The sequence below is a fragment of the Helianthus annuus genome, chromosome 10, assembly GCF_002127325.2.
Source record: "Helianthus annuus cultivar XRQ/B chromosome 10, HanXRQr2.0-SUNRISE, whole genome shotgun sequence".
Classification (NCBI taxonomy): domain Eukaryota; kingdom Viridiplantae; phylum Streptophyta; class Magnoliopsida; order Asterales; family Asteraceae; genus Helianthus; species Helianthus annuus.
The window spans coordinates 106162455-106175971 of record NC_035442.2 but is presented as its reverse complement, the minus strand read 5'-3'; the positions used below and the strand labels follow the sequence as shown (position 1 = coordinate 106175971).

At 35.4% G+C, this 13517-nt stretch overlaps 1 long non-coding RNA gene across 1 annotated transcript; it reads left to right on the top strand.

The window, feature by feature from the left end:
* Positions 1–4034: 4034 nt before the first annotated feature.
* Positions 4035–6700, top strand: LOC110882247. The gene is made up of 3 exons (XR_002560028.2): positions 4035–4282; positions 6005–6062; positions 6544–6700. It is a non-coding gene; the product is annotated as an uncharacterized LOC110882247 (long non-coding RNA).
* Positions 6701–13517: the final 6817 nt, after the last annotated feature.

The window sequence follows — 13517 nt, the reverse complement described above, 5'->3', positions numbered from 1 at the left end:
AACGAAATACCTTTACGAATCATTTCTTGTATGAAAACCCGAAAGTGCCTACGAAAAGGATGTTTAGCATTCTTAGCGCACATTGTTGACAAGAAGGCCAAGGAGCTAAAACTTGAGGAAATCCCGGTTGTGAAGGAATTCCCTGAAGTCTTTCCAGAAGACTTGCCGGGAATACCACCACAACGACAAGTCGAATTTCGAATAGACTTAATTCCAGGTGCCGCACCTGTGGCAAAGTCTCCATACCGATTAGCTCCTTCGGAAATGCAAGAATTATCCACACAACTTCAAGAGTTGTTGGATAAAGGTTTCATCAAACCAAGCCACTCACCTTGGGGAGCTCCAGTGTTGTTCGTGAAGAAGAAGGACGGAAGTTTTAGGATGTGCATAGATTACCGAGAGTTGAATAAACTCACAATCAAGAATCGGTATCCATTACCGAGGATTGACGATCTATTCGATCAACTTCAAGGATCAAGCTATTATTCGAAGATCGATTTGAGATCAGGATACCATCAACTCAGAGTTCAAGAAGAAAGTGTTCCAAAAACGGCATTCCGAACTCGCTACGGACATTACGAGTTCCTTGTTATGCCTTTTGGCTTAACAAATGCACCAGCGGTGTTCATGGACTTAATGAACCGAGTGTGCAAGCCTTACCTTGACAAATTCGTGATGGTGTTTATCGATGATATATTGATATATTCACGAAACAAGAATGAACACGAGCACCATCTTAGAATTATTCTTGAGTTGTTGAAAAAGGAGAAACTGTATGCGAAATTTTCCAAATGCGAATTTTGGCTTCGCGAAGTTCAATTTCTCGGACACGTAGTCAACGAGAAAGGCATACACGTTGATCCATCGAAAATTGAGGCCATAAAGAATTGGAGTGCACCTAAGACACCGACTGAAATACGTCAATTCCTAGGATTGGCCGGTTATTATCGAAGGTTCATTGAGAACTTTTCGAAGATTGCACAATCCCTCACTTCTCTCACTCAAAAAGATAAGAAATTTGAATGGGGAGAGAAACAAGAAGCAGCTTTTCAACTGCTTAAAGAAAAACTCTGTAATGCACCAATTCTGTCACTCCCAGACGGTATGGATGATTTCGTAGTCTATTGTGACGCCTCACGACAAGGGTTAGGATGCGTGTTGATGCAAAGGGAGAAAGTTATTGCATACGCATCACGCCAACTAAAGATTCACGAAAGGAACTATACCACACACGACTTAGAGTTAGGTGCAGTGGTATTTGCACTAAAAATTTGGCGTCATTACCTTTATGGGACCAAATGCACGATATTCACGGATCACAAGAGTCTACAACATATATTTAACCAGAAAGAGTTAAATATGCGCCAAAGACGATGGGTCGAATTGTTGAATGACTACGATTGTGAGATCAAATATCATCCGGGCAAAGCGAACGTTGTCGCGGATGCTCTAAGTCTAAAAGAACGAGTTAAACCTTTGCGTGTGCGATCTTTAAGGCTTACAATTCATAACGACCTTACCTCTCGAATTCTTAATGCTCAGCAAGAAGCATTAAAACAAGAAAATATCAAAGCAGAAATGCTTAGAGGTATGGAAAAGCAATTAGAGTCGAAAGAGAACGGAGCCTTATATTTCATGAATAGAATTTGGATTCCTCGTTTTGGTGGTCTTCGAGACCTAATTCTTGACGAGGCTCATAAATCCAAGTATTCGATACATCCTGGAACAGATAAGATGTATCACGATCTCAAGGAATTTTATTGGTGGCCTAATATCAAAGGTGATATTGCGACATATGTTGGAAAATGTCTAACATGTGCTAAAGTTAAGGCCGAGTACCAAAAACCTTCTGGATTGCTACAACAACCCGAAATCCCTAATTGGAAATGGGAACATATTTCTATGGATTTCGTAACTAAATTACCCAGGACTTCTCGTGGTCACGACATGATTTGGGTAATCGTCGACCGATTAACCAAGTCAGCTCACTTCTTGCCTATCCGGGAAAAAGATAGTACTGAAAAGTTAGCTAAAATCTATCTCAGAGAAATTGTAGCAAGACATGGTGTACCTTTGTCGATAATCTCTGACCGAGACGGTCGTTTTATATCAAGGATTTGGCAGTCTTTTCAAAAGGCCTTTGGATCCCAATTAAATTTGAGCACGGCCTTTCATCCCCAAACAGACGGCCAAAGTGAACGCACAATTCAAACTCTAGAAGATATGTTGCGTACTTGTGTGATGGACTTAGGTGGAAATTGGGATACTCACTTGCCTCTAGTGGAGTTCTCATACAATAACAGTTATCACACAAGTATTAAAGCCGCACCATTTGAAGCATTATATGGCCGTAAGTGTCGATCTCCTGTATGCTGGGCAGAACTAGGCGACAAACAACGGTTAGGTCCTGAGTTAGTTCAAGAAACTACTGATAAAATATTTAAAATTCGAGACCGTATCAAGGCGGCTCGAGACAGACAGAAAAGCTACGCGGACAGACGCCGCAAACCGTTGTCCTTTGAGGTTAGAGACAAGGTGTTGCTAAAAGTCTCGCCGTGGAAAGGCGTAGCTAGATTCGGTAAGCATGGGAAGCTTAGCCCGAGATACATAGGACCTTATGAGATTTTGGAAAAGATTGGAAACGTCGCCTACAAGTTAAAATTGCCTGAAACACTCAGTAACGTTCACGACACTTTTCATGTGTCGAATTTGAAAAAGTGTCTTTCGGATGAATCACTTATTATTCCCCCGGACGAAATCCGTGTAGACAACAAACTCCATTTCATTGAGGAACCTGTTGAGGTTCTAAATTCAAAGATTCACAAAACAAGGAGAAGTCGAATCAAACTAATCAAAGTCCGATGGAACTCGAAACGAGGACCCGAGTTCACATGGGAACGAAAAGATGAAATCAAAAAGAAGTACCCTCATTTGTTTAAGAAAGTCTCAACTAAGAAGGGACGCAGATTTAAAAATTTCGGGACGAAATTTTCTTTAACAGGGGGAGAATGTGACAAACGGCAAAATTCCGGTAATTCCGTACAACTTGAACAACTATTTCGACTATTATTTTCGCGTATTTGACTTAACTTTAATTAATTAAAGTCTTGAGAGTCTAGGAATTACTAAAATCATAGTGAAGTATGATAACGCTTCCGTTGCGATTAGAAACAATATCCTAGACTAACAATAGGAACGCGAATAAACGATACTTGTCAGTACTAGTCGCGGTACAGTCTGACACAATGAAAACAAGACATACAGTTATGTCTACACAAATATTCTATAAAAAAAAAGCTTGTCCAAAAATAATATGTGCCTAATTATTTACAAAATTCCAATTAAACCAAATTGTCCAAATCCGCAGAAAAATACAGCAATCGTGCGGAATATACAGCATTCCGTAGAACGAAACAGTAACTGTCCGAAAAACCCAAAAATAAATATTATTTGACATAAATAATATAATGGGTATTAAAAACGACACAAAATCCGCAATCAAATCTTATTGCGTTAAGCTACACGGCTAGTTCAGTAACTGCCAGTCAGCAAAGCCGGTACCGGAACCGTGTCAAAAATAATAAAATTTTTAGTCCAAAAAGTTGGATTAATTATTTGAATAATAAATCAAGTGCAAAAATAATTTTTGTTATGTATTTATCTAAATAAAACACGGTGTCAGTATTTAACCCGGTACAGGACCCGAACCGACTTTTTCACCCGAATTACAAACTAAAAATTTTGGTGAACTAGTTTTACCTAGTGTCACATTACTTTAAAATATTAGAGCTTAAAACCTTGTAGATATTTTTATATAAAATATCAAAGTTCTAAAAATGCTTAAAGTATTGAGTTTAAACAATAATTTTATAAAAAAATTCAGCAAAAATCCCCTTCCCTTGGCTGATTTTCGAATTGGTGGGCCCCTCTCAATGCCACCATTGTTTAACTTGTTGTGTTGGAACTAGGAGAGCATGATTAGTGTAGCTTTAATCCAAGTAAACCTTCCAACACTCCACCTTCTCTTTCATAATCCCAAAACCATCAAAAATTTTTACTACTCTTCCACTCTCTCTCTTAAAAATTTCGGCCAAACCAAACCACCCTCACACCAACTTCATTTCAAACTTCAAATTCAAGAGTTCTTGCACATATGAAGATCCATGGATGAAAGAAGCTTCAAGGGTGTTTAGAAAAGCTATTAGGAGCCTTCTTGGTGGAACTTGAAGTTTAAAATCATCAAGATTTTTCTTATCTTCATCCTTATTTCCTAGCAAAAATTGTAAGAACACTACACTAGTCTTACTTCTATCTTGATTTCTTTTACAAGTTCATCATAATCACATATGAAAAACAACAAGAAACAACTAAAAATCATTATTTTTAACCATGATTTTTCTATGATTATGAGATGAACTTGGAGAAATCTAGACTAATAAACTTGAATCTTGGTTATTCTTACTCAAAAAGATGATCTACATACATGCATGTAGGATCAACCAAGATTCATCAACAAAGTGATGAACATGAGTTTTTGATGAACATGCATGCTAGTAAAATGTGAAAAACCATTTAAAAACAAGAAAATAAATTTTTGAAAAAATTTGTTGAATAAAGTTTCCATTTCTGGAAAGGATCAAAAGCAAGAAATATGTTAGTAGTAAACATTTTGAATACGTATTTATGCTTCAAATGACTTTGTAAGACATCTAAAACAAGAGTTTTTCATAAAATCTCGTTTTACAAATTTTTGGCAAAAATAAGGAATAAAGTTTCCTTTTTGGGAAAGTTAAGAACAATATCATGTTCATGCTACTTTCGTTGACAAAATGTGATAGATATTGATACTTGATGATGTTTTGTATTGAAATAATTTGAAAACAAGTTTTGTATAAACTTGGGGAAAATCCATATTTCAAACAAAACCATGGCAAAATTTTTATAAATTTTGTGATGTATTAAAAGTTGTTAAACAAAGAAGTTTGTGACTAAAATTATTATTTGAGGTCTTTAAACATGGTTAAACAATTTTTGGACAAAGTCATAAATCCATGTTTTATAAAAAGATTTCTAAATAAAAATGACAAGTATATATTTTTGGATAAAATGTGTACTTACAAAAATATTCATCAAGTATCATAAGTTTATATATTTTGATATGTACATCATGTGTTAGTTTTAGTAGGAACAAATGCAAAATTATTACACATCCCTAAAAATTACAATAAAATATATATAAACTTGAAAATGAAATAAAATGTCCATCCTTGGACACGAAAACACAAATGGACAAATTCGGACACTATTGGACTATATGGACTTTTGGACAAACAAAAATGGCACAAACAAAGCAAATGGTAAAACGTGACGGACAACACAAACGGGATAAATGATACGGATAAATAAAACCGACAAGTAGTAAATGACTAGAATAAAATACGAACCGTCACACAAGTTTATGCACTAAAATATTCAACAATGGCATAAGTAACAATTTTTATAAAAATTAGATTTTTATAAAAATACAAGTATTACTATTATTATTATTATTTTTATTTTATTTACTAGCCCAAAAATTATGTAGTTTAAAAAGTGGTCTATAAATTAAAATTGGGCTAATGCCCATTTCTCATAAACAAAATTTGGGCTAGGCCCACTTTTACAAAACAATGGACTAAAATGTATTTTTAGTCAAAATTGGGCTAGCCCCACTTTTATAAAATGTTTTGGGCTAAGACCCACTCTTACAAATTAATTTGGGCTTGACCCATATTTTTAAACAAAAGATTATTTGGGCTAGACCCTTAAGCACCAAATACACAAAATGGACTTAAATTCTAAAACATAAATTAAGCCCATTCAAACACAAATAAAATAAAATAAATGTATATATACAAGGAAGTTATATATATATATGAAAACACAAAAACAAAATACAAGATAGAATATTTGTATGATACACAAAAACAAACCTAAGTGTCTAACTAGATTAGAACACTTGTAGGTCGAGAAACGAACCGCGAACAAGGAATCGAATAGAGATTTGCACGGAACGCAAATCTGTGAGTTCATGTTTTCCCCTTTTACTTTGAATGTTTATAGTTTTAAACTTCGGGGATGTATACATGTTACAAATAGTATGATAATACAATGAAACTATTTTGATCACATGCGGATAGGTGTTTAAAATAAAGGGGCCATTAATGAATAAACAAGTACCGAGGAACAAACGGATAGATCTATTTGGGTTTTGGCAAGCCCCACTCTTAACGACAACGATAACCACGATCGTCAAGAGTGCCTTTGTGTCCAAACTAGTGTCGTTGACACACACGATAAATTGTCAAGGTTTGGTTGCCTCCTATTCGGCATACATATTAGTGTCCTTGCAACACACTAATGATCATACAATTTTTTTTATCATACTATACAAAAACGAATTTTATTACTTCAAATGTTTTGGAGACTCATTTGATGCAAAAACAAAATAACATGAATTCACTCAACTTTTGTTGACGTTTTCAAAATTAACATGTATTACAGGAGATTAGTGCACGGCTTTGGGAAAATATGTTCAAGTGGTTATCAAGAACGCAAGCTTTTGTGATGTCATCCGTTTTTAGTGTTATGTTTTGAACTTTGAATAATGTAGTTAAAGTTGTTGTTGTTTCAAGTTTCAAACAAGACATATGTAATGTAAATTATGGTTTTGAATCAAATGTATGGATGAACATCTTTTATGTTTCAAATATGTTGTTTACTCGATCGATTGTAACGATTGCCGCTCTCGTCACACCTCGCCATACGCTTCCGCACAAACCGAAAATCGGGGTGTGACATCAAAGGAGGCGGACACGACTTATACCCAACGCCTTTCTTGTTCCCTTTTAGCTGTTGAGCGTCTATAATGTGATCGAGCACATATCGGGAGTTAGAATAACTCTCCAATTTGAGCTTGATTGCATCATGCTCGCATTTTGCCACGGCTAGCTCTTTCTTTGTTTCCTCAATGATCTTAATGTAGTTATTAATTCCAATTTGTTTGTTGAAAACAATTTTTATCAATTCGGAAACACTTTTCTTTAGAGTTTCGATTACTTCTTTGAAATCCTTTTCATTTCGAGCTAAAGCCATGTTTGCCTCTTTGCATTTAGATAGCTCAATAACCAAACTTTGATTATGACTATGAACCTTTTCGGATTCCACTTTCAAATCTGCACACATATTACATACACTAGGAGTAGGAGTGTCGGAATTTACCTGACTCGTCGAGGCTGAGACATTTGCCATAAAGGCAGTCTGATAAGAAAAAGATCCATCTTCAGAGAAGAACTTCTCCATTTCCTTTGATGCGACATCAGCCTTCTTGATCAGAATAGATTTCTGACACTTTAACTCCTCAGCTTCCTTTAATAAATCATAAACATCAGTATTCATCTCTTCCTTCACATCAGATTCAGAATTATAACCTCCCGCATTCGAGCTTTCTTCATCCGAACTACCGCTATAACCCGAACTATCATCACTTTCAGAAAACTCTTCTTTGTGAACATGCTTGATGTGATTGATGATCTTTGTATAACATGCGGTTCCTCCTCCTTCTAGATCACCATCCCCAAATTGTACTGACTTACACCCTTCATCAGCTTGAACGACTAATGCTCGGTTGGTTTTTGAAGGTCCAGCCTGGGTTTAATTGGTGGTGTTGTTCACAGCTACCATCCTTCTTTCACGGTTCTCTTGATTTGTGTTGGAAGTACTTGTCTGATTACAGAAGGGATTTTGATTGCCCTGTCTGCTCGGTCGGGTGCACTCACGTTTGAAGTGACCCTTTTCACCGCAATTAAAACATGTAACCGCATCCTTATCGAAACCGTACTTCGTATCCTTTTTGCTTTCCAAAGAAGTTCTTCCAGTTTGATTCATGAAATCCTTGGCCCTTCTAACAGCACTCACAAACGCCCACTTGATGTCCATTAACTCCATTTCATCACGGTCTATCTGTTAATAATCTTCATTAGTCATATTGATATTTCCAATTTGACCTGCGACCAATCCGCAATAGGCACTGACCATTGTATTAATAAGTTCCATATGCTCCTTTGCCACTTCGATGCTTACTTTCGAAAGGTTTGAAGTATCAATTCTGACTGTGTTAGGGTTTTGGGGTGGAGGGTTGTTACTGTAACATGCTTGCTGTTGTTGTGCTTGGGCTTGTGGTGGGGTCGGAATATAAGCACTTGGATCAAATTGAGGTTGAGTAGTGGAAACTTGAGGTGGAGGTTGGGGTTTAGGTAGCCAGGCACTCGCATCGAATTAAGGTTTTGAAAAAGCGTGAGCTTGACAATAACTGGCGCTGGCGGAAGATGGGCACTTGGATCGAAAACGGAGGAGGAGCTGACTGGGGAAAAGGAAAAGAACTTGTATTGGACATAAACGCCGTTTGTAGTTTTGGTTGCTGAGCTGAACTGGAACTAGCTGCAGAATTAAAACCTGCGAGGTACATTTCAGTATTTTGAGGAACTGGAATCCGTTTAGGTTTCCGGATTTCTTCATCATTCTTGTGCTCCAACTTCTGAATGAATTCATAGATACTGACAGTATCTAAAGTACCCGTATGCTTTAACAATTCAATGAATGAACTCCACTTTGGGGGTAAACCATCAGTAAACCTTGCAACCATTTCCCGTTGAGTTGAAATAACACCATAAAAATACATTTCACTAATTAAATGATAAAAACGCGTTGTCATTTCATTTAGTGTTTCGTTATCCATGAATTGAAATGATTCAAATTCCTTCTTCAACAAATCATGCCGTGTCTTTCTTGTAGCCGCATTCCCTTCTCCTCTTGCTACCAAGGCATCCCATAAGTCATTCGTGCTAGTACAATAACCGAATTGATGATAGATGTCTTTGTGGAGTGCTTGTGTGAGAATAGAAAACGCCTTCTTCTATAGATCATATGCCTTTTTGTCAGCTTCTTGCATATTTTCAAAGGTTGTCGCATTTGATCCTGCTTCTTCAAGAGCTATGTTATATGGCCTAATGAAGCACGTCCATAACTCGGTGTTTTGCCCTAGAACATAAGTGTGGAAACGATTTTTCCAAGACGGATAGTCGTTCATATGATTCAGCTTTGGCGGGCGGTTGTTGCTACCCGTTTCACTCTCACTTAACAACAGATTCTGAATGCTTTGATTCTGGTTTGTCACCAATGCCCATTGAATTGCACTAATAGATTGTTGTGGCATAACATTCCTCATCCAAACGGCTGCGGAAGTCTGATCTTCACCTGGTCTTGGGTCCGTGCTCCAATCCCATGGACTAGTACTACTCATGATTGATGTATGAAAGTGAATACCTGACAACACACTTGAAAACAGACTGTTAAAACACTTTTGCAAAGCCTCTGTGAAAATGTTACAAGTATCCCCACGAAACACTGGGTCTTTGGCGAAAAACCAAGTTTGATGAAAAATGGTTTTTCGTCAAACACTCTTGCCACGAAACACAGGATCTTTCGTCAACAGTTCCTTTGATGAAACAATAGTATTTCGTCGAAGTTCCTTTTGATAAAACACTAGGAGATTCATCCCTTTGGTATTTCATCGAGATATGGTCACAGAGAGTTGGTGAGATTTTTCAAAAGTAAATCTTATCCTTTTGTACTGTCAAGACACCCGTTTCAACTTACCAACATACCTATCTTACCAACCCAAGTATGGTGATCAATATTTTAATCAATTTAACCTTTATCTTTTAATTGTAAAATCCATGAACACTTTGAAGGTCACTTGAAGATATGAAGAACACAGATGAATGTATGAACTTTCGGGCCAAGTTTTTCACCGGAGAATTTTCCGAATCACAAATTTGCACAAACTTTCAATGAAAACCCGGTTTTATCACGTGAACAAGTAATATAACAAAGGTTTTTGATAAAACTTTGGCAAATAAACAAGATCTAAGCAGATTTTAAGCACTTTTTCAGAAAATCACAAGTTTTTCAAGAACACATTTTCAAAAAATCACAAACAACACTTTTAACACTTGATAAAATCACAACTATGTTTGGTTTTAAACAAGGATAAGAGCCAAGGCTCTGATAACACTTGTAGGTCCGTTTTCGGAGGATCGATCACAAACCAAATCACTTGTTTATATCAAACACGGTCACGAGTGCGGAATCCCCGTGACGATGCCAAACCAAACACAGATAATAACAACACGAAGTAACCAATGAATCACAGTCAATTGATTAAAACGAATGAGAACAAGGATCAAACAAATACAAACAATGTTTAACAGTAAAACTTCACAGTAGGTATGCTCTCATGGTTTCACACAGAAACCAAGTGTGGTTTATATAGGCAGCCCAGCCCAAGATTTGACGAAACACAGAATGGGCTTGACAAAATACCATGGACGACGAAAGACAAGGTCTTTCGTCACGCATCACGACGAAACATAGAGTGTTGACCATGAAGGTCTTTCATCACACAAGTGAACGGTGAAAGACAGGGTCTTTCGTCGTGGGCTGCACAAACTGATATGCCGCAAACAGACAGATTGCAGCAGATCATGAATAAACACACAAACATAAAACTACCATCTAAATGCAACATGCATCATTCATATAACATTACATACCAAAAGAGACAACTGTCGGATCCAAGTAAGATAGGAGGATATCCAACTTGGTCGACTAATGGACATACAGACTCGATAATATAAAAGACCGTAAAATTACGATGCTAAACAAGAACAAGTTACAGACACAAAATATGCACCAACACAAATTTTTAACACAGTTAGAATTTTCTGTTAGATTTTCATTAAAAGACTAAAACGCCCCTGTAATATATTATTATTATTATTATTATTTAAAGGTTATATTATCCTTTCGAACCTCCTTCTTCTTATTGTTTCATCACTATCCTCATCATCCAAAGCTTCTGTACTATTTCATCTCAATTTCATCGGTAGATTCTCTCGTTTTCACTTTGTTTATGCTATAAATTTTGAGTTCCAGTTAAGAGTTAGGGTTACTGTTTTTGGTGATTGAACTTATCTGCGAAACAGAGTAACCGATTGTTTAGACGATTTAGTTGTTAGTTGCATGTTCCTGATCCGAGAATTATGTTATGTTTCATCTCAATTCTATTGTTTTCACTTGATTTATGCTTCGAATTTGTTGGATCTACTGAAATTCATTGATTTTGAGTTTGAATTAACAGTTAGGGTTACTGGTTTTAGTGATTTGAACTTATGTACAAAACAGAGTGAATGATTTTGATAAGTTTGTTTAGACGATTTAGCTGTTAAACGTTAATTGCATGTCTGATGATCATATGAACTTCTATCATCTTTTAAAGCTTCTTCGTATGTGTTGTTTTATCTCAATTTCACTGAATCTAGGGTATAATCTCTCTCAGTTCTCTCGATTTCACCTTGAAATTTGTTAGATCTGCTGAAATTTATTAATTTTAAGTTCAAGTTAACAATTAGGGTTACTGTTTTTAGTGATTTGAACATTGGCAGCAAGCTTAATTTAATTGCCAATGCACATAGAGTTCCATCCTTGTGTAGAAACAATAGAGTGGGGCAGCACCGGTGGTGGAGGTGAGACCAGGGGGGCGGTGGTGGTGGGTATTTGGAGGTGGCGGTTGTGCGATGGTGGTGGCGGTGGTGGCAGTGGTGGGGCAGTGGTGGGGATGATGTTATGAGCAAATTACCCTCATAGTTAATAGACTTGGTGGATGGTGTTAGAAATTTGGACTCAAATGGTTAAGAAAAGTGGCTATAGGGACTCAGGGAGTTAAACATTTTGATTTTGGACTCAAGTGGTTAAAACCCTTAAAACACAGGGACTCAAAAAGTAATTTACCCATAATTTTATTTGGTAAAAATCCACATACATCTTAAAAATAATATATTTTTAAGATCAAAGTTAGAAAAATATATATTTTTAGTTTTCAACAAAATAATATATTTTTGAGTTGTTTATGAAAATATATATTTTCTTCCACTTCAAAAATAATATATTTTCAATTTTGACAAAATATGATATATTCTTATAATAATGGTAAAAATTCATACTTTATCTTTTGTTCGGCTTCGAAAATACCGTTTACCAAATTTGGCAAGATACGAATTAAATTTCCGGAATATATATAGTCCAAAGTATCCATTATTTGAATCGTCCAATATTTGTGTGTAAGTTATATATTTATTTTCTTGTGATTTTTGTAATATTTCAAATTACAATTTTTAGTATTTTAGCGTGGTGTATTATTTTTCAAGTTCCTAATTTTTGGTATAACTAATACAAGCAATATACATGTAGCACATAATTTTGTGACTTCTAAATATATACTTAGTCATTTTTAATATTGAAAATCAACCTCCAATACTTGTAATTTTTATAACAAAAATTATGGCAAATTTTATATTTAAAACCATGATTAAAAATCACATATTTTTCTAAGTGTTGAATTTTTACAAAATTTTGCCATAGTTTCCTTTGAAAATGGAGGTTTCCATGCTTATTAGCATATCATTTTCTTTTCCAAAATTTCACTAACATTCTACAACTTACCATGAGCCATAAACATATTTCTACAAGAAGGTATGAACTTGAAGATTTATAAAATCTTGTAGTATTTTAACATGATGTTTAACATGATTTACTAATACTAAAAACATGATTTTTATTCCATAAAAATCATTTTTTACAAAATTTCAATCTTCACAACTTGTAACACATTTTTACAAAAATTTATCTTCTTGAATTTTTCATGTCTTATACACTTTAACGGTTCCATTTTAACACATGAACCAAGTTTATTTTCTTTTAAAACTCAAACCATGTTCTTTTGTAAGTAAACTTTGGTTTTCTTGAAACTTTCATGTTTGAAATTTTTCATTTTTAAAACTTACAACTTGTAGGAACCATCATCCTACACAAAATCAAGTTTATATTCAAGTTCATACTTAACATAAAGGATGCTTAACATAGATCTTTCAAGATCCATCATTATTCTTTTTAGATCATGTTTTAAATAATCATCTAGCAAGCTTTTATGTGGTGATCTACACCATACACTCAAGAAATCAACAAACAAGTTCATCACATACACTAAACAACTTAGATCTTCATGATTTTGAGCTTTATTCTTATGTTCATGTTCTTGTTTTGGTGTGATCTTTAGATTTTCTTGTTACATATCTACTTTAACCACTAAAATAAGGTGTAAAAACAAGATCAAGAGGACTTACTACTAGCACAAAGGCTATGGATGAACAAGTTAGAAGATGAAGAAGAAATGTGATGGTTAATAGCTCCTCAAGATGGTCCTTCAAGTTCACCTTAAAGTATGGTTAGATTGTGTGAGAAGTTGAAGAAAAAATAGAGATGAGATTAGGGATGTTTGGCCGTGAGCTTGAGAGGAGAAGAAGGAGGTTGTTTGTGAATTTGAATGTTATGAAGATAAAGAAATGTGACTAAGGGTTTTT